The following is a 20883-nucleotide window of genomic DNA, read 5'->3' on the forward strand; positions in this document are numbered from 1 at the left end:
TATACACATAAAGTTTGAATTCTGTGGCAAATTAAACAAATAAATTGCCTTACAAGCTGGCAAACTTGCATGCAAGTTGCCTGAAATAGTCAATTTTTGCATTTTCAACAACCAATATCTCAAAAACGAGACGTGCTATGATATTTCTGTAAACGGCAATAGATTCAGCAACCCATAATTAAGTAAATAAAGGTATTTTGATGCTGGAGAAAAAAACGTGTTCCGCAGTGTAATTATTATTTTTTGGTAAAATAAATTTTGAGTGTTACCAAAAATGTATTCCTGCTAAAATGATTCACTGCATTTCTACAATAACTTTCATGCCGAAAAAAAAAATTGTCATCGCTTTGAATTTCGTTTAATTGTTGAATGTATATTCCAAAATGCTAGGAAGTGTTTATTGCTAAATAACTTTGGGACGACGCATTTATTTGGAGACAATTAAATTGGACAATGATCTTGAATGATGCTCGGATTTATTGCTTAAAGAATTTTCGAAATCGCTTGGAAAACAACAGAGATATGCTTTGTCAAAGCTGGACTTCCACGTTTTTCAGGGAGTTAGATGTGCAGGTATAAGGTATATTTGATCATACTGTCGCGCTATCTGGTGAATGAATTCCTTAATATAATGTCAACTGAGTGAAAGAAATCAGGTCTATGGCCAACTTCTCCAAACATAGTATATTTAAATTTTGCATCGTTTTCAAGTTATTTGCGCAAATCACTGTCCTCAATTGAGGACGCTGGGCGTTCGGCGCATCTGTCCTTAAAATAGGACGCTGGGCGTTAACGAGTTAAAGTATTTCTGGAGGAAGATTAAAAATGTTTTACTAAATTCATGTAAAATTTTTCCAAAGAACTTATTGGAGATGCTTAATTATGAAAAAATAAATACGTATTGTTTATATTGAATAACATATATTTGATGGAATAGATCAGAAACCATAAATGTAACCATCTCATCCACCGTAAGTTTACTCAGCATTAACGAGGTGCTTGTGGAGGAAGTCGTATCAGCTAGAAGCTTGACATATCAGGAGAGTATTTAACTATATTAATTTTTAAGCTCTTAATTTAACACATAAGATTGTTCGGCATAACTAATCAATTTCATGAAAAAAATCTGGCGGGGTGGGAGGGAGTCTGTAGGGTTCTGGTGGAGTGGGGGGAGCTGGCCCCTCTGCCCCCTGTTCTTACTCCAATGATAATGCGGATACATTATTGGCTGCTACTGTACCGTCCGACACAACAAGACCTTCATCTCATTGTTTCAGATTGTTGCTCCTGAAACTGCGCTCTATACTGTTCCTGTTCAGGAGCGATACGTGTGGCCATCATCTGGGAGCAGAGTGTGCTATTTTTGTTGTCGCCCACATGCGTCCTTGCATTTGCTTGGGATTTGCCTAGTGCCGAGTGACGCAAATAGTAGTTGTAGTTTACACATGAACAACGTCCATTGATAGCATCCCTCAGCGCGAATCTAGGCTATCAATGGAGCAACTGGCTGGATTCGTACCAAAACAGAACCTATTTGTCACGTCACCTTGAAAATTCCTACTGTAAGGTTTAGTAGCAAAACATAGCAGGGCACTTAAAAATATTGCGCTGCTGCAAACAAACTGTTGCGAGCTATTTAGATTTACTTCGTAATTGCGAGTAGAATTGTGAATCGTTAGCCTTCTTACTGATGGAGTAAACGATAACAACGAGAGGAAGGCCAACCATGACGACTGGAGCTACGTTGCGGAACAAAGACCGGGCAATTCACTCGGTATATGTATAACTCGCAAAACGAGGCACACGAGATACACCCTGGGGAACAAAACTTACCTTGCTAGCGACTAGCGTTCCAGCTACTTTCTATCAGCTGCATCAACATCTGGAAGTGACTCACACTGGGTAAACGCCATTGGAGAATAGCTCGTTCCGCAATCAACTGCTTCTACAATACATATCGAGATTTCTTTGTTCTTGAACTTTACCCGTTTTCAGCGATTTCAGTTTCTCTTCTTTCCCAACACCAGATCACTTTGTCGTAAGAACATCACACAATCATCGCGAACGATTTCAATGTACATTCAGTCCCCGCGATATCTTAAGGTCCTATTGCACAATCCACTCCGGTTATCCTGCATTCGATTTCCGTACATGAATATGATTATCTTCGCGAAATCGTGTCACCAATCAGAAATCCCCTGACTTCCTGACCTGAAGATGCTGCTGCTGCTGCTTCTGCGTTAACTCCACTCAGTTAACTTCTTCGCTACACCATCACAACTGGCGTCACCACTGTGCAAAGGTTTGGCCGTATTCTCCGCATGTTCCACTAACCCAGCCGCAACCACATCCCAACCAACCCCATCGTCCGCACCTCGCTGAAGCTCTCAATGTGGCTCGAGTCGTCGTCACGACGACGGTCGATGGCAACGAACGGGAAGGGGCTCGCCCCTTATTACACCTATCCAGCAGCTAGAGCAGCAGTAGACAACGAGAACGAACGGAGCGAGTACAGGCGCACTCAAACCCAAACAGCTGATCCCCCTCCTCTCCCAGTTGCTTCCCCCTCGGCACACTTGGCCCACCAAAGCGAGCTAAACACTGCTCGGTGCGAGTGTACCGAACAGTCATCGTCATTGGAAGTGGTTAGGCAGCAGAAGCATAGCGAATAAGCGGTTCGCTGACCTACCCTCCTACCTCTCGCGAGAAGCGTGTGCGGGGAGTTGATTCGATGGAGCGAGAGCAGGGTTGGTTGGTGGTTGGAGAGTGGTTGGTGAATGCGAGGGTGCGTGAGAGAGTTGATTGTGCTACACGCTAAGAATGATGCACACAAAAACGTTCATCAATTAATTATATGAACTTTTCAACTGAATTTCCGGAATCGCTAGACGAAAATTTTCCGGAACCTCTGGACGAGATACTCAGGAATCTCTGGACGAGATTCTGCGGAATCTCTGGATGAGATTCTGCGGAATCTCTGGACGAGATTCTCCGGAATCTCTGGACGAGATTCTCCAGAATCTCTGGACGAGATTTTCCGGAATCTCTGGACGAGATTTTCCGGAATCTCTGGACGAGATTTTCTGGAATCTCTGGACGAGATTCTCCAGAATCTGTGGACGAGATTCTGCGGAATCTCTGAAGGAGATTCTCCGGAATCCCTGGACGAGATTCTCCGGAATCTCTGGACGAGATTCTCCGGAATCTCTGAACAAGATTCTCCGGAATCTCTAGACGAGATTCTCCGAAATCTCTGGGCGAGATTCTCCGGAATCTCTGGACGAGATTACCGAAATCTCTGGACGAGATTCCCAGAATCTCTGCACGACATTCCTGGAATCTCCAGACGAGATTCCCAGAATCTCCGACGAGATTCCCAGAATCTCCAGACGAGATTCCCCAGATCTCCCGGACGAGATTCCCAGAATCTCCGGACGAGATTCCCAGAATCTCCGGACGAGATTCCCAGAATCTCCAGACGAGATTCCCAGAATCTCCAGACGAGATTCCCAGAATCTCCAGACGAGATTCCCAGAATTTCCAGCGAGTTCAATCCCGGACGAGATTCCAGAATCTTCCGGACGAGATTCCCAGAATCTCCGGACGAGATTCCAGAACTCCGGACGAGATTCCCAGAATCTCCGGACGAGATTCCCCAGAATTTCCAGCGAGTTTCCCCGACGAATTCCCAGATCTCCCGACGAGATTCCCAGAATCTCCGACGAATTCCAGATCTCCAGAATCCAGAATCTCCGGACGAGATTCCCAGAATCTCCGGAACGAGAATTCCCAGAATCTCCGGACGAGATTCCAGAATCTCCGGACGAGATTCCAGAATCTCCGGACGAGATTCCCAGAATCTCCGGACGAGATTCCCAGAATCTCCGGACGAGATTCCAGAATTCGGACGAGATTCCCAGAATCTCCGGACGAGATTCCCAGAATCTCCGGACGAGATTCCCAGAATCTCCGACGAGATTCCGATCTCCGGACGAGATTCCCAGAATCTCCGGACGAGATTCCCAGAATCTCCGGACGAGATTCCCAGAATCTCCGGACGAGATTCCCAGAATCTCCGACGAGATTCCCAGAATCTCCGGACGAGATTCCCCAGAATCTCCGGACGAGATTCCCAGAATCTCCGGACGAGAGATTCCCAGAATTCCGACGAATCCAGAATCTCCGACGAGATTCCCAGAATCTCCGGACGAGATTCCCAGAATCTCCGGACGAGATTCCCAGAATCTCCGACGAGATTCCCAGAATCTCCGGACGAGATCCCAGAATCTCCGACGAGATTCCCAGATCTCCAGAAGATTCCCAGAATCTCCGGACGAGATTCCCAGAATCTCCGGACGAAGATTCCCAGAATCTCCGGACGAGATTCCCAGAATCTCCAGACGAAGATTCCCAGAAAATCTCCGGACGAGATTCCCAGAATCTCCGGACGAGATTCCCAGAATCTCCGACGAAGATTCCCAGAAATCTCCGGACGAGATTCCCAGAAATCTCCGGACGAGAATTCCCAGAATCTCTCGGACCGAGAGATTCCCAGAATCTCCGGACGAGATTCCCAGAATCTCCGGACGAGATTCCCAGAATCTCCGGACGAGATTCCAAGAATCTCCGGACGAGATTCCCAGAATCTCCGGACGAGATTCCAGAATCTCCAGACGAGATTCCCAGAATCTCCAGACGAGATTCCCAGAATTTCCAGCGAGTTTTCCAGAATCTCCGGACAAGATTCCCAGAATCTCCGGACGAGATTCCCAGAATCTCCGGACGAGATTCCCAGAATCTCCGGACGAGATTCCCAGAATCTCCGGACGAGATTCCAGAATCTCCGGACGAGATTCCCAGAATCTCCGGACGAGATTCCAGAATCTCCGGACGAGATTCCCAGAATCTCCGGACGAGATTCCCAGAATCTCCGGACGAGATTCCCAGAATCTCCGGACGAGATTCCCAGAATCTCCGGACGAGATTCCCAGAATCTCCGGACGAGATTCCCAGAATCTCCGACGAGATTCCCAGAATCTCCGGACGAGATTCCCCAGAATCTCCGGACGAGATTCCCAGAATCTCCGGACGAGATTCCCAGAATCTCGGCGAGTTCCCAGAATCTCCGGACGAGATTCCCAGAAATCTCCGGACGAGATTCCCAGAATCTCCGGACGAGATTCCCAGAATCTCCGGACGAGATTCTCCAGAATCTCCAGACGAGATTCCCAGAATCTCCAAGCGAGATTCCAGATTCCCGGACAGAATCTCCGGACAGATTCCCAGAATCTCCGGACGAGATTCCCAGAATTCCGGACGAGATTCCAGAATCTCCGGAGATTCCGAATCTCCGGACGAGATTCCCAGAATCTCCCGGACGAGATTCCCAGAATCTCCGGACGAGATTCCCAGAATCTCCGACGAGATTCCAGAATCTCCGACGAGATTCCCAGAATCTCCGGACGAGATTCCCAGAATCTCCGGACGAGATTCCAGAATCTCCGGACGAGATTCCAGAATCTCCGGACGAGATTCCAGAATCTCCAGACGAGATTCCCAGAATCTCCGGACGAGATTCCCAGAATCTCCGGACGAGATTCCAGAATCTCCGGACGAGATTCCCAGAATCTCCGGACGAGATTCCCAGAATCTCCGGACGAGATTCCCAGAATCTCCGGACGAGATTCCCAGAATCTCCGGACGAGATTCCCAGAATCTCCGGACGAGATTCCCAGAATCTCCGGACGAGATTTCCAGAATCTCCAGACGAGATTCCCAGAATTTCCAGCGAGTTTCCAGAATCTCCGGACAAGATTCCCAGAATCTCCGGACGAGATTCCCAGAATCTCCGGACGAGATTTCCAGAATCTCCGGACGAGATTCCCAGAATCTCCGGACGAGATTCCCAGAATCTCCGACGAGATTCCCAGAATCTCCAGACGAGATTCCCAGAATCTCCGAACGAGATTCCCAGAATCTCCGGACGAGATTCCCAGAATCTCCGGACGAGATTCCCAGAATCTCCGGACGAGATTCCCAGATCTCCAGACGAGATTCCCAGAATTTCCAGCGAGTTCCAGAATCTCCGGACAAGATTCCCAGAATCTCCGGACGAGTTCCCAGAATCTCCTGACGAGATTCCCAGAATCTCCGGACGAGATTCCCAGAATCTCCGGACGAGATTCCCAGAATCTCCGGACGAGATTCCCAGAATCTCCGGACGAGATTCCCAGAATCTCCAGACGAGATTCCCAGAATCTCCACGAGATTCCAGAATCTCCGGACGAGATTCCCAGAATCTCCGGACGAGATTCCCAGAATCTCCTGACGAGATTCCCAGAATCTCCGGACGAGATTCCCAGAATCTCCGACGAGATTCCAGAATTCCAGCGAGTTTCCGAATCTCCGGACGAGATTCCCAGAATCTCCAGACGAGATTCCAGAATCTCCGACGAGATTCCAGAATCTCCGGACGAGATTCCCAGAATCTCCGACGAGATTCCAGAATCTCCGGACGAGATTCCCAGAATCTCCGGACGAGATTCCCAGAATCTCCAGACGAGATTCCAGAATTTCCAGCGAGTTCCAGAATCTCCGGAGATTCCCAGAATCTCCGGACGAGATTCCCAGAATCTCCGGACGAGATTTCCCAGAATCTCCGGACGAGATTCCCAGAATCTCCGGACGAGATTCCCAGAATCTCCGGACGAGATTCCCAGAATCTCCAGACGAGATTCCCAGAATCCAGACGAGATTCCCAGAATCTCCGGACGAGATTCCCAGAATCTCCGGACGAGATTCCCAGAATCTCCAGACGAGATTCCCAGAATCTCCGGACGACGATTCCCCAGAATCTCCAGACGAGATTCCCAGAATCTCCGACGAAGATTCCCAGAATCTCCGGACGAGATTCCCAGAATCTCCGGACGAAGATTCCCAGAATTCCGGAACGAAGATTCCCAGAATCTCCGGACGACGATTCCCAAATCTCGGACGAGATTCCCAGAATCTCCGGACGAGATTCCAGAATCTCCGGACGAGATTCCCAGAATCTCGGACGAGATTCCCAGAATCTCCGGACGAGATTCCCAGAATCTCCGGACGAGATTCCCAGAATCTCCGGACGAGATTCCCAGAATCTCCGGACGAGATTCCCAGAATCTCCGGACGAGATTCCCAGAATCTCCGGACGAGATTCCCAGAATCTCCGGCGAGATTCCCAGAATCTCCGGACGAGATTCCCAGAATCTCCGGACGAGATTCCCAGAATCTCCGGACGAGATTCCAGAATCTCCGGACGAGATTCCCAGAATCTCCGGACGAGATTCCCAGAATCTCCGGACGAGATTCCCAGAATCTCCGGACGAGATTCCCAGAATCTCCGGACGAGATTCCCAGAATCTCCGGACGAGATTCCCAGAATCTCCGGACGAGATTCCCAGAATCTCCGGACGAGATTTCCCAGAATCTCCGGACGAGATTCCCAGAATCTCCAGGACGAGATTCCCCAGAATCTCCGGACGAGATTCCCAGAATCTCCGGACGAGATTCCCCAGAATCTCCAGACGAGATTCCCAGAATCTCCAGACGAGATTCCCAGAATCTCCAGACGAGATTCCCAGAATCTCCGGACGAGATTCAGATCCGGAGAGAATTCCGAATCACGAGATTCCCAGAATCTCCGGACGAGATTCCAGAATCTCCGACGAGATTCCCAAATTATCTCCGGACGAGATTCCCAGAATCTCCGGACAGGATTCCCAAGATTTCCAGCGAGTTTCCAAATCTCCGACAGTTCCCAGAATTCGGACGAGATTCAGAATCTCCAGACGAGATTTCCAGAATCTCCAGACGAACCGAGAGATTCCCAGACAGATTCCAGAATCTCCGACGAGATTTCCAGAATCTCCGACGAGATCCAGAATCTCCCAGAATCTCCGGACGAGATTCCCAGAATCTCCAGACGAGATTCCCAGAATTCCAGCGAGATTCCCAGAATCTCCGACAAGATTCCAGAATCTCCAGACGAGATTCCAGAATCTCCGGACGAGATTTCCAGAATCTCCAGACGAGATTCCCAGAATCTCCGACGAGATTCCCAGAATCTCCAGACGAGATTCCCAGAATCTCCGGACGAGATTCCCAGAATCTCAGACGAGATTCCCAGAATCTCCGACGAGATTCCCAGAATCTCCGGACGAGATTCCCAGAATCTCCGGACGAGATTCCCAGAATCTCCGACGAGATTCCCAGAATCTCCGGACGAGATTCCCAGAATCTCCAGACGAGATTTCCCAGAATCTCCGGACGAGATTCCCAGAATCTCCGGACGAGATTCCCAGAATCTCCGGACGAGATTCCCAGAATCTCCAGACGAGATTCCCAGAATCTCCGGACGAGATTCCAGAATCTCCAGACGAGATTCCCAGAATCTCCACGAGATTCCCAGAATCTCCGGACGAGATTCCCAGAATCTCGGACGAGATTCCAGAATCTCCGGACGAGATTCCCAGAATCTCCGGACGAGATTCCCAGAATCTCCGGACGAGATTCCCAGAATCTCCGGACGAGATTCCCAGAATCTCCGGACGAGATTCCCAGAATCTCCGGACGAGATTCCCAGAATCTCCGGACGAGATTCCCAGAATCTCCGGACGAGATTCCCAGAATCTCCGGACGAGATTCCCAGAATCTCGGACGAGATTCCCAGAATCTCCGGACGAGATTCCCAGAATCTCCGGACGAGATTCCCAGAATCTCCGGACGAGATTCCCAGAATCTCCGGACGAGATTCCCAGAATCTCCGGACGAGATTCCCAGAATCTCCGGACGAAGATTCCAGAATCTCCGGACGAGATTCCCAGAATCTCCGGACGAGATTCCCAGAATTTCCAGCGAGTTTCCAGAATCTCCGACGAGATTCCAGAATCTCCGACGAGATTCCCAGAATCTCCGGACGAGATTCCCAGAATCTCCGACGAGATTCCCAGAATCTCCGGACGAGATTCCCAGAATCTCCGGACGAGATTCCCAGAATCTCCGGACGAGATTCCCAGAATCTCCGGACGAGATTCCCAGAATCTCCGGACGAGATTCCCAGAATCTCCGGACGAGATTCCCAGAATCTCCGGACGAGATTCCCAGAATCTCCGGACGAGATTCCCAGAATCTCCGGACGAGATTCCCAGAATCTCCGGACGAGATTCCCAGAATCTCCGACGAGATTCCCAGAATCTCCGGACGAGATTCCAGAATCTCCGGACGAGATTCCAGAATCTCCGGACGAGATTCCCAGAATCTCCGGACGAGATTCCCAGAATCTCCGGACGAGATTCCCAGAATCTCCGGACGAGATTCCCAGAATCTCCGGACGAGATTCCCAGAATCTCCGGACGAGATTCCCAGAATCTCCGGACGAGATTCCCAGAATCTCCGGACGAGATTCCCAGAATCTCCGGACGAGATTCCCAGAATCTCCGGACGAGATTCCCAGAATCTCCGGACGAGATTCCCAGAATCTCCAGACGAGATTCCCAGAATTCCAGCGAGTTTCCAGAATCTCCGGACGAGATTCCCAGAATCTCCGGACGAGATTCCCAGAATCTCCGGACGAGATTCCAGAATCTCCGGACGAGATTCCCAGAATCTCCGGACGAGATTCCCAGAATCTCCGGACGAGATTCCCAGAATCTCCGGACGAGATTCCCAGAATCTCCGGACGAGATTCCCAGAATCTCCGGACGAGATTCCAGAATCTCCGGACGAGATTCCCAGAATCTCCGGACGAGATTCCCAGAATCTCCAGACGAGATTCCCAGAATTTCCAGACGAGTTTCCAGAATCTCCGGACGAGATTCCCAGAATCTCCGGACGAGATTCCCAGAATCTCCGGACGAGATTCCAGAATCTCCGGACGAGATTCCCAGAATCTCCGGACGAGATTCCCAGAATCTCCGACGAGATTCCCAGAATCTCCGGACGAGATTCCCAGAATCTCCGGACGAGATTCCCAGAATCTCCGGACGAGATTCCCAGAATCTCCGGACGAGATTCCCAGAATCTCCGGACGAGATTCCCAGAATCTCCGGACGAGATTCCCAGAATCTCCGGACGAGATTCCCAGAATCTCCGGACGAGATTCCCAGAATCTCCGGACGAGATTCCCAGAATCTCCGGACGAGATTCCCAGAATCTCCGGACGAGATTCCCAGAATCTCCGGACGAGATTCCCAGAATCTCCGGACGAGATTCCCAGAATCTCCGGACGAGATTCCCAGAATCTCCGGACGAGATTCCCAGAATCTCCGGACGAGATTCCCAGAATCTCCGGACGAGATTCCCAGAATCTCCAGACGAGATTCCCAGAATCTCCGGACGAGATTCCCAGAATCTCCGGACGAGATTCCCAGAATCTCCGGACGAGATTCCCAGAATCTCCGGACGAGATTCCCAGAATCTCCGGACGAGATTCCCAGAATCCTGACGAGATTCCCAGAATCTCCGGACGAGATTCCCAGAATCTCCGGACGAGATTCCCAGAATCTCCGGACGAGATTCCCAGAATCTCCGGACGAGATTCCCAGAATCTCCAGACGAGATTCCCAGAATCTCCGGACGAGATTCCCAGAATCTCCGACGAGATTCCCAGAATCTCCAGACGAGATTCCCAGAATCTCCAGACGAGATTCCCAGAATCTCCGGACGAGATTCCCAGAATCTCCGGACGAGATTCCAGAATCTCCGGACGAGATTCCAGAATCTCCGGACGAGATTCCCAGAATCCCGGACGAGATTCCCAGAATCTCCGGACGAGATTCCAGAATCTCCGGACGAGATTCCCAGAATCTCCGGACGAGATTCCCAGAATCTCCGACGAGATTCCCAGAATCTCCGGACGAGATTCCCAGAATCTCCGGACGAGATTCCCAGAATCTCCGGACGAGATTCCCAGAATTCCACGAGATTCCAGAATCTCCGGACGAGATTCCCAGAATCTCCGGACGAGATTCCCAGAATCTCCGGACGAGATTCCCAGAATCTCCGGACGAGATTCCCAGAATCTCCGGACGAGATTCCCAGAATCTCCGGACGAGATTCCCAGAATCTCCGGACGAGATTCCCAGAATTCCGACGAGATTCCAGAATCTCCGGACGAGATTCCCAGAATCTCCGGACGAGATTCCCAGAATCTCCGGACGAGATTCCCAGAATCTCCGGACGAGATTCCCAGAATCTCCAGACGAGATTCCCAGAATCTCCAGACGAGTTTCCCAGAATCTCCGACGAGATTCCCAGAATCCGGACGAGATTCCCAGAATCTCCGGACGAGATTCCCAGAATCTCCGGACGAGATTCCCAGAATCTCCGGACGAGATTCCCAGAATCTCCGGACGAGATTCCCAGAATCTCCGGACGAGATTCCCAGAATCTCCGGACGAGATTCCCAGAATCTCCGGACGAGATTCCCAGAATCTCCGGACGAGATTCCCAGAATCTCGGACGAGATTCCCAGAATCTCCGGACGAGATTCCCAGAATCTCCGGACGAGATTCCCAGAATCTCCGGACGAGATTCCCAGAATCTCCGGACGAGATTCCCAGAATCTCCGGACGAGATTCCCAGAATCTCCGGACGAGATTCCCAGAATCTCCGGACGAGATTCCCAGAATCTCCGGACGAGATTCCCAGAATCTCCGGACGAGATTCCCAGAATCTCCGGACGAGATTCCCAGAATCTCCGGACGAGATTCCCAGAATCTCCGGACGAGATTCCCAGAATCTCGGACGAGATTCCCAGAATCTCCAGACGAGATTCCCAGAATCTCCAGACGAGTTCCCAGAATCTCCGACGAGATTCCCAGAATCTCCGGACGAGATTCCCAGAATCTCCGGACGAGATTCCCAGAATCTCCGGACGAGATTCCCAGAATCTCCGGACGAGATTCCCAGAATCTCCGGACGAGATTCCCAGAATCTCCGGACGAGATTCCCAGAATCTCCGGACGAGATTCCCAGAATCTCCAACGAGATTCCCAGAATCTCCGGACGAGATTCCCAGAATCTCCGGACGAGATTCCCAGAATCTCGACGAGATTCCAGAATCTCCGGACGAGATTCCAGAATCTCCGGACGAGATTCCCAGAATTCCTGACGAGATTCCAGAATCTCCGGACGAGATTCCCAGAATCTCCGGACGAGATTCCCAGAATCTCCGGACGAGATTCCAGAATCCCAGTCCGGACGAGATTCCCAGAATCTCGGACGAGATCCCAGAATCTCCGGACGAGATTCCCAGAATCTCCGGACGAGCCCAGAATCCAGACGAGATTCCCAGAAGGAGCGATTCCAGAATCCGGACGAGATTCCCAGAATCTCCGGACGAGATTCCCAGAATCTCCGGACGAGCCCAGAATCTCCGACGAGATTCCCAGAATCTCCAGACGAGATTCCAGAATCTCCAGACGAGCCCAGAATCTCCAGACGAGATTCCCAGAATCGCCGGACGAGATTCCCAGAATCTCCGGACGAGATTCCCAGAATCTCCGGACGAGATTCCCAGAATCTCCGACGGAGATTCCAGAATCTCCGGACGATCCCAGACGACGAGATTCCCAGAATCTCCGGACGAGATCCCAGAATCTCCAGACGAGAGCCCAGAACTCCGGACGAGCCCAAATCTCCGGACGAGATTCCCAGAATCAGCCGAGAGCCCAGAATCTCCGGACGAGATTCCCAGAATCTCCGGACGAGATTCCAGAATCTCCGGACGAGATTCCCAGAATCTCCGGACGAGGATTCCCAGAATTCCGGACGAGATTCCCAGAATCTCCGACGAGATTCCCAGAATCTCCAGCGAGATTCCAGAATCTCCGGACGAGATTCCCAGAATCTCCGACGAGATTCCCAGAATCTCCGACGAGATTCCCAGAATCTCCGGACGAGATTCCCAGAATCTCCGACGAGATTCCCAGAATCTCCAGACGAGATTCCCAGAATCTCCAGCGAATTCCCAGAATCTCCGGACGAGATTCCCAGAATCTCCGGACGAGATTCCCAGAATCTCCGGACGAGATTCCCAGAATCTCCGACGAGATTCCCAGAATCTCCGGACGAGATTCCCAGAATCTCCGGACGAGATTCCCAGAATCTCCGGACGAGATTCCCAGAATCTCCGGACGAGATTCCCAGAATCTCCGACGAGATTCCCAGAATCTCCGGACGAGATTCCCAGAATCTCCGACGAGATTCCCAGAATCTCCGACGAGATTCCCAGAATCTCCGGACGAGATTCCCAGAATCTCCGGACGAGATTCCCAGAATCTCCGGACGAGATTCCCAGAATCTCCGACGAGATTCCCAGAATCTCCGGACGAGATTCCCAGAATCTCCGGACGAGATTCCCAGAATCTCCGGACGAGATTCCCAGAATCTCCGACGAGATTCCCAGAATCTCCGGACGAGATTCCCAGAATCTCCGACGAGATTCCCAGAATCTCCGACGAGATTCCCAGAATCTCCGGACGAGATTCCCAGAATCTCCAGACGAGATTCCCAGAATTCCAGCGAGTTCCAGAATCTCCGGACGAGATTCCCAGAATCTCCGACGACGAGATTCCCAGAATCTCCGGACGAGATTCCAGAATCTCCGGACGAGATTCCCAGAATCTCCGGACGAGATTCCCAGAATCTCCGACGAGATTCCCAGAATCTCCGGACGAGATTCCCAGAATCTCCGACGAGATTCCCAGAATCTCCGGACGAGATTCCCAGAATCTCCGGACGAGATTCCCAGAATCTCCGGACGAGATTCCCAGAATCTCCGGACGAGATTCCAGAATCTCCAGGACGAGATTCCCAGAATCTCCAGACGAGATTCCCAGAATCTCCGGACGAGATTCCCAGAATTCCACGATTCCAGATCTCCGGACGAGATTCCCAGAATCTCCGGACGAGATTCCCAGAATCTCCGGACGAGATTCCCAGAATCTCCGGACGAGATTCCAGAAATCTCCGGACGAGATTCCAGAATCTCCAGACGAGATTCCCAGAAATCTCCGGACGAGATTCCCAGAATTCGACGAGATCCCAGAATCTCCGGACGAAGATTCCCAGAATCTCCGGACGAGATCCCAGAATCTCCGGACGAGATTCCCAGAATCTCCGACGAGATTTCCAGGAATCTCCGGACGAAGATTCCCAGAATCTCCGGACGAGATCCCAGAATCTCCGGACGAGATTTCCCAGAATCTCCGGACGAGATTCCCAGAATCTCCGGACGAGATTCCCAGAATCTCCAGACGAGATTCCCAGAATCTCCGGACGAGATTCCAGAATCTCCGGACGAAGATTCCCAGAATCTCCGGAACGAGATTCCCAGAATCTCCGGGACGAGATTCCCAGAATCTCCGGACGAGATTCCAGAATCTCCGGACGAGATTCCAGAATCTCCGGACGAGATTCCCAGAATCTCCGACGAGATTCCCAGAATCTTCCGACGAGATTCCCAGAATCTCCGGACGAGATTCCCAGAATCTCCGGACGAGATTCCCAGAATCTCCGGACGAGATTCCCAGAATCTCCGGACGAGATTCCCAGAATCTCCGGACGAGATTCCCAGAATCTCCGGACGAGATTCCCAGAATCTCCGGACGAGATTCCCAGAATCTCCAGACGAGATTCCCAGAATCTCCAGCGAGTTCCCAGAATCTCCGGACGAAGATTCCCAGAATCTCCGGACGAGATTCCAGAATCTCCGGACGAGATTCCCAGAATCTCCGGACGAGATTCCCAGAATCTCCGACGAGATTCCCAGAATCTCCGACGAGATTCCAGAATTCCAGCGAGTTCCAGAATCTCCGGACGAGATTCCCAGAATCTCCGGACGAGATTCCAGAATCTCCGGACGAGATTCCCAGAATCTCCGGACGAGATTCCCAGAATCTCCGGACGAGATTCCCAGAATCTCCGGACGAGATTCCCAGAATCTCCGGACGAGATTCCGGACGAGATTCCCAGAACTCCGGACGAGATTCCCAGAATCTCCGGACGAGATTCCCAGAATCTCCGGGACGAGATTCCCAGAATCTCCGGACGAGATTCCCAGAATCTCCGGACGAGATTCCCAGAATCTCCGGTACGAGGATTCCCAGAATCTCCGGACGAATTCCCAGAATCTCCGGACGAGATTCCCAGAATCTCCGGACGAGATTCCCAGAATCTCGGACGAGATTCCCAGAATCTCCGGACGAGATTCCAGAATCTCCAGACGAGATTCCCAATCTCCAGACGAGATTCCCAGAATCTCCGGACGAGATTCCAGAATCTCCGAAGATTCCAGAATCGACGAATTCCCAGAATCTCCAGACGAGATTCCAGAATCTCCAGACGAGATTCCCAGAATCTCCAGGACAGATTCCAGAATCTTCCAGGATCAGAGATTCCCAGAATCTCCGGACGAGATTCCCAGAATCTCCGGACGAGATTCCCAGAATCTCCGGACGAGATTCCAGAATCTCCGGACGAGATTCCCAGAATCTCCGGACGAGATCCCAAGAATCTCCGACGAGATTCCCAGAATCTCCGGACGAGATTCCCAGAATCTCCGGACGAGATTCCCAGAATTCCGGCGAGATTCCCAGAATCTCCGGACGAGATTCCCCAGAATCTCCGACGAGATTCCCAGAATCTCCGGACGAGATTCCCAGAATCTCCGGACGAGATTCCCAGAATCTCCGGACGAGATTCCAGAATCTCCGGACGAGATTCCCAGAATCTCCGGACGAGATTCCCAGAATCTCCGGACGAGATTCCCCAGAATCTCCAGACGAGATTCCCAGGAATCTCCAGCGAGTTTCCAGAATCTCCGGAACGAGATTCCCAGAATCTCCGGACGAGATTCCCAGAATCTCCAGACGAGATTCCCAGAATCTCCGGACGAGATTCCAGAATCTCCGACGGATCCCAGAATTCCGGGTTCCAGAATCTCCGGACGAGATTCCCAGAATCTCCGGACGAGATTCCCAGAATCTCCGACGAGATTCCCAGAATCTCCGGACGAGATTCCCAGAATCTCCGGACGAGATTCCCAGAATCTCCAGACGAGATTCCCAGAATCTCCGGACGAGATTCCCAGAATCTCCGGACGAGATTCCCAGAATCTCCGACGAGATTCCCAGAATCTCCGGACGAGATTCCCAGAATCTCCGGACGAGATTCCCAGAATCTCCAGACGAGATTCCCAGAATTCCAGCGAGATTCCAGAATCTCCGGACGAGATTCCCAGAATCTCCGGAGAGATTCCCAGAATCTCCGGACGAGATTCCCAGAATCTCCGGACGAGATTCCCAGAATCTCCGGACGAGATTCCCAGAATCTCCGGACGAGATTCCCAGAATCTCCGGACGAGATTCCCAGAATCTCCGGACGAGATTCCCAGAATCTCCGGACGAGATTCCCAGAATCTCCGGACGAGATTCCCAGAATCTCCGGACGAGATTCCCAGAATCTCCGGACGAGATTCCCAGAATCTCCGGACGAGATTCCAGAATCTCCGGACGAGATTCCCAGAATCTCCGACGAGATTCCCAGAATCTCCGGACGAGATTCCAGAATCTCCGGACGAGATTCCCAGAATCTCCGGACGAGATTCCCAGAATCTCCGGACGAGATTCCCAGAATCTCCGACGAGATTCCCCAGAATCTCCGACGAGATTCCCAGAATCTCCGACGAGATTCCCAGAATCTCCAGACGAGATTCCCAGAATCTCCGGACGAGATTCCCAGAATCCCAGACGAGATTCCCAGAATTTCCAGCGAGTTCCAGAATCTCCGGACGAAGATTCCCAGAATCCGGACGAGATTCCCAGAATCTCTGACGAGATTTCCAGAATCTCCGGACGAGATCCCAGAATCTCCGGACGAGATTCCCAGAATCTCCAGACGAGATTCCCAGAATCTCCAGACGAGATTCCCAGAATCTCCGGAACGAGATTCCCAGAATCTCCAGAAAACGAAATTCCAGAATCTCCGACGGATTCCCAGAATCTCCGGACGAGATTCCCAGAACTCCGACGAGATTCCCAAATCTCCGACGAGATTCCCAGAATTCAGGATTTCCAGAATCTTCCGGACAAGATTCCCAGAATCTCCGGACGAGATCCAGAATTCCAGCGATTTCCAGAATCTCCAGACGAGGATTCCCAGAATCTCCGACGAGATTCCCAGAATCTCGGACGAGATCCCAGAATCTCCGGACGAGATTCCCAGAATCTCCAGACGAGATTCCCAGAATTTCAGCGAGTTTCCAGAATCGTCCAGGACGAGATTCCCAGAATCTCCGGACGAGATTTCCAGAATCTCCGGACGAGATTCCCAGAATCTCCGGACGAGATTCCCAGAATCTCCAGACGAGATTCCCAGAATCTCCGACGAGATTCCCAGAATCTCCGACGAGAATTTCCAGAATCCCAGACGAGATTCCCAGAATTTCCCAGCGGAGTTTCCAGAATCTCCGGACGAGATTCCCAGAATCTCCGGACGAGATTCCCAGAATCTCCAGACGAGATTCCCAGAATTCGATCGAATTCCCAAATCCGGACGAGATTCCCAGAATCTCCGGACGAGATTCCCAGAATCTCCGGACGAGATTCCCAGAATCTCCGGACGAGAATTCCAGAATCTTCCGACGAGTTCCCAGAATCTCCGGACGAGATTCCCAGAATCTCCGGACGAGATCCCAGAATCTCCGGACGAGATTCCCAGAATCTCCGGACGAGATCCCAGAATCTCCGGACGAGATTCCCAGAATCTCGACGAGATTCCAGATCTCCGGACGGAGATTCCAGAATCTCCGGACGAGATTCCCAGAATCTCCGGACGAGATTCCCAGAATCTCCGGACGAGATTCCCAGAATCTCCGGACGAGATTCCAGAATCTCCGGACGAGATCCCAGAATCTCCGGACGAGATTCCCAGAATCTCCGGACGAGATTCCCAGAATCTCCGGACGAGATTCCCAGAATCTCCGGACGAGATTCCCAGAATCTCCGGACGAGATTCCCAGAATCTCCGGACGAGATTCCCAGAATCTCCGGACGAGATTCCCAGAATCTCCGGACGAGATTCCCAGAATCTCCGGACGAGATTCCCAGAATCTCCGGACGAGATTCCCAGAATCTCCAGACGAGATTCCCAGAATCTCCAGACGAGATTCCCAGAATCTCCGGACGAGATTCCCAGAATCTCCGGACGAGATTCCAGAATCTCCGACGAGATTCCCAGAATCTCCGGACGAGATTCCCAGGAATCTCCGGACGAGATTCCCAGAATCTCCGGACGAGATTCCCAGAATCTCCGGACGAGATTCCCAGAATCTCCGGACGAGATTCCCAGAATCTCGGACGAGATTCCCAGAATCTCCGGACGAGATTCCCAGAATCTCCTGACGAGATTTCCCAGAATCTCCTGGACGAGATTCCCAGAATCTCCGGACGAGATTCCCAGAATCTCTGGACGAGATTCCCAGAATCTCTGGACGAGATTCCCAGAATCTCTGGACGAGATTCCCAGAATCTCTGGACGAGATTCCCAGAATCTCTGGACGAGATTCCCAGAATCTCTGGACGAGATTTCTCTGACGAGATTCTCGACGAGAATTTCTCTTGGACGAGATTCCCAGAATCTCTGGACGAGATTCCCAGAATCTCTGGACGAGATTCCCAGAATCTCTGACGAGATTCCCAGAATCTCTGGACGAGATTCCAGAATCTCTGGACGAGATTCCCAGAATCTCTGGACGAGATTCCCAGAATCTCTGGACGAGATTCCCAGAATCTCTGGACGAGATTCCTAGAATCTCTGGACGAGATTCTAGAATCTCTGGACGAGATTCCTAGAATCTCTGGACGAGATTCCTAGAATCTCTGGACGAGATTCCTAGAATCTCTGGACGAGATTCCTAGAATCTCTGGACGAGATTCCCTAGAATCTCTGGACGAGATTCCCAGAATCTCTGGACGAGATTCCCAGAATCTCTGGACGAGATTCCCAGAATCTCTGGACGAGATTCCAGAATCTCTGGACGAGATTCCCAGAATCTCTGGACGAGATTCCCAGAATCTCTGGACGAGATTCCCAGAATCTCTGGACGAGATTCCCAGAATCTCTGGACGAGATTCCCAGAATCTCTGGACGAGATTCCCAGAATCTCTGGACGAGATTCCCAGAATCTCTGGACGAGATTCCCAGAATCTCTGGACGAGATTCCCAGAATCTCTGGACGAGATTCCCAGAATCTCTGGACGAGATTCCCAGAATCTCTGGACGAGATTCCCAGAATCTCTGGACGAGATTCCCAGAATCTCTGGACGAGATTCCCAGAATCTCTGGACGAGATTCCCAGAATCTCTGGACGAGATTCCCAGAATCTCTGGACGAGATTCCCAGAATCTCTGGACGAGATTCCCAGAATCTCTGGACGAGATTCCCAGAATCTCTGGACGAGATTCCCAGAATCTCTGGACGAGATTCCCAGAATCTCTGACGAGATTCCCAGAATCTCTGGACGAGATTCCCAGAATCTCTGGACGAGATTCCCAGAATCTCTGGACGAGATTCCCAGAATCTCTGGACGAGATTCCCAGAATCTCTGGACGAGATTCCCAGAATCTCTGGACGAGATTCCCAGAATCTCTGGACGAGATTCCCAGAATCTCTGGACGAGATTCCCAGAATCTCTGGACGAGATTCCCAGAATCTCTGGACGAGATTCCCAGAATCTCTGGACGAGATTCCCAGAATCTCTGGACGAGATTCCAGAATCTCTGGACGAGATTCCCAGAATCTCTGGACGAGATTCCCAGAATTCTCTGGACGAGATTCCCAGAATCTCTGGACGAGATTCCCAGAATCTCTGGACGAGATTCCAGAATCTCTGGACGAGATTCCAGAATCTCTGGACGAGATTCCCAGAATCTCTGACGAGATTCCCAGAATCTCTGGACGAGATTCCCAGAATCTCTGGACGAGATTCCCAGAATCTCTGGACGAGATTCCCAGAATCTCTGGACGAGATTCCAGAATCTCTGGACGAGATTCCCAGAATCTCTGGACGAGATTCCCAGAATCTCTGGACGAGATTCCCAGAATCTCTGGACGAGATTCCCAGAATCTCTGGACGAGATTCCCAGAATCTCTGGACGAGATTCCCAGAATCTCTGGACGAGATTCCCAGAATCTCTGGACGAGATTCCCAGAATCTCTGACGAGATCCCAGAATCTCTGGAACGAGATTCCCAGAATCTCCGACGAGATTCCAGAATCCGGACGAGATTCCCAGAATCTCCGGACGAGATTCCCAGAATCTCTGGACGAGATTCCCAGAATCTCTGGACGAGATTCCCAGAATCTCTGGACGAGATTCCCAGAATCTCTGGACGAGATTCCCAGAATCTCCGGAAGAGATTCCCAGAATCTCCGGACGAGATTCCCAGAATCTCCGGAGAGATTCCCAATCTCGGGACGAGATTCCCAGAATCTCTGGACGAGATTCCCAGAATCTCTGGACGAGATTCCCAGAATCTCTGGACGAGATTTCCAGAATCTCTGGACGAGATTCCAGAATCTCTGGACGAGATTCCCAGAATCTCTGGACGAGATTCCCAGAATCTCTGGACGAGATTCCCAGAATCTCTGGACGAGATTCCCAGAATCTCTGGACGAGATTCCCAGAATCTCTGGACGAGATTCCCAGAATCTCTGGACGAGATTCCCAGAATCTCTGGACGAGATTCCCAGAATCTCTGGACGAGATTCCCAGAATCTCTGGACGAGATTCCCAGAATCTCTGGACGAGATTCCCAGAATCTTCGGACGAGATTCCCAGAA

At 51.1% G+C, this 20883-nt stretch overlaps 1 protein-coding gene across 1 annotated transcript in view; it reads right to left on the bottom strand.

Moving 5' to 3' along the window:
- Window positions 1-2327, bottom strand: part of LOC5570171 (ATP-binding cassette sub-family G member 1) — a 173358-nt gene extending 171031 nt beyond the window's left edge. The window contains exon 1 of the mRNA XM_021853895.1: window positions 1834-2327. The gene's annotated coding sequence lies outside the window, so the exon portion shown is untranslated. The remainder of the gene's footprint in view (window positions 1-1833) is intronic.
- Between the last annotated feature and the right edge of the window lie 18556 nt (window positions 2328-20883).

This window comes from Aedes aegypti, chromosome 3, assembly GCF_002204515.2.
Source record: "Aedes aegypti strain LVP_AGWG chromosome 3, AaegL5.0 Primary Assembly, whole genome shotgun sequence".
NCBI classification, from domain to species: Eukaryota; Metazoa; Arthropoda; class Insecta; order Diptera; family Culicidae; genus Aedes; species Aedes aegypti.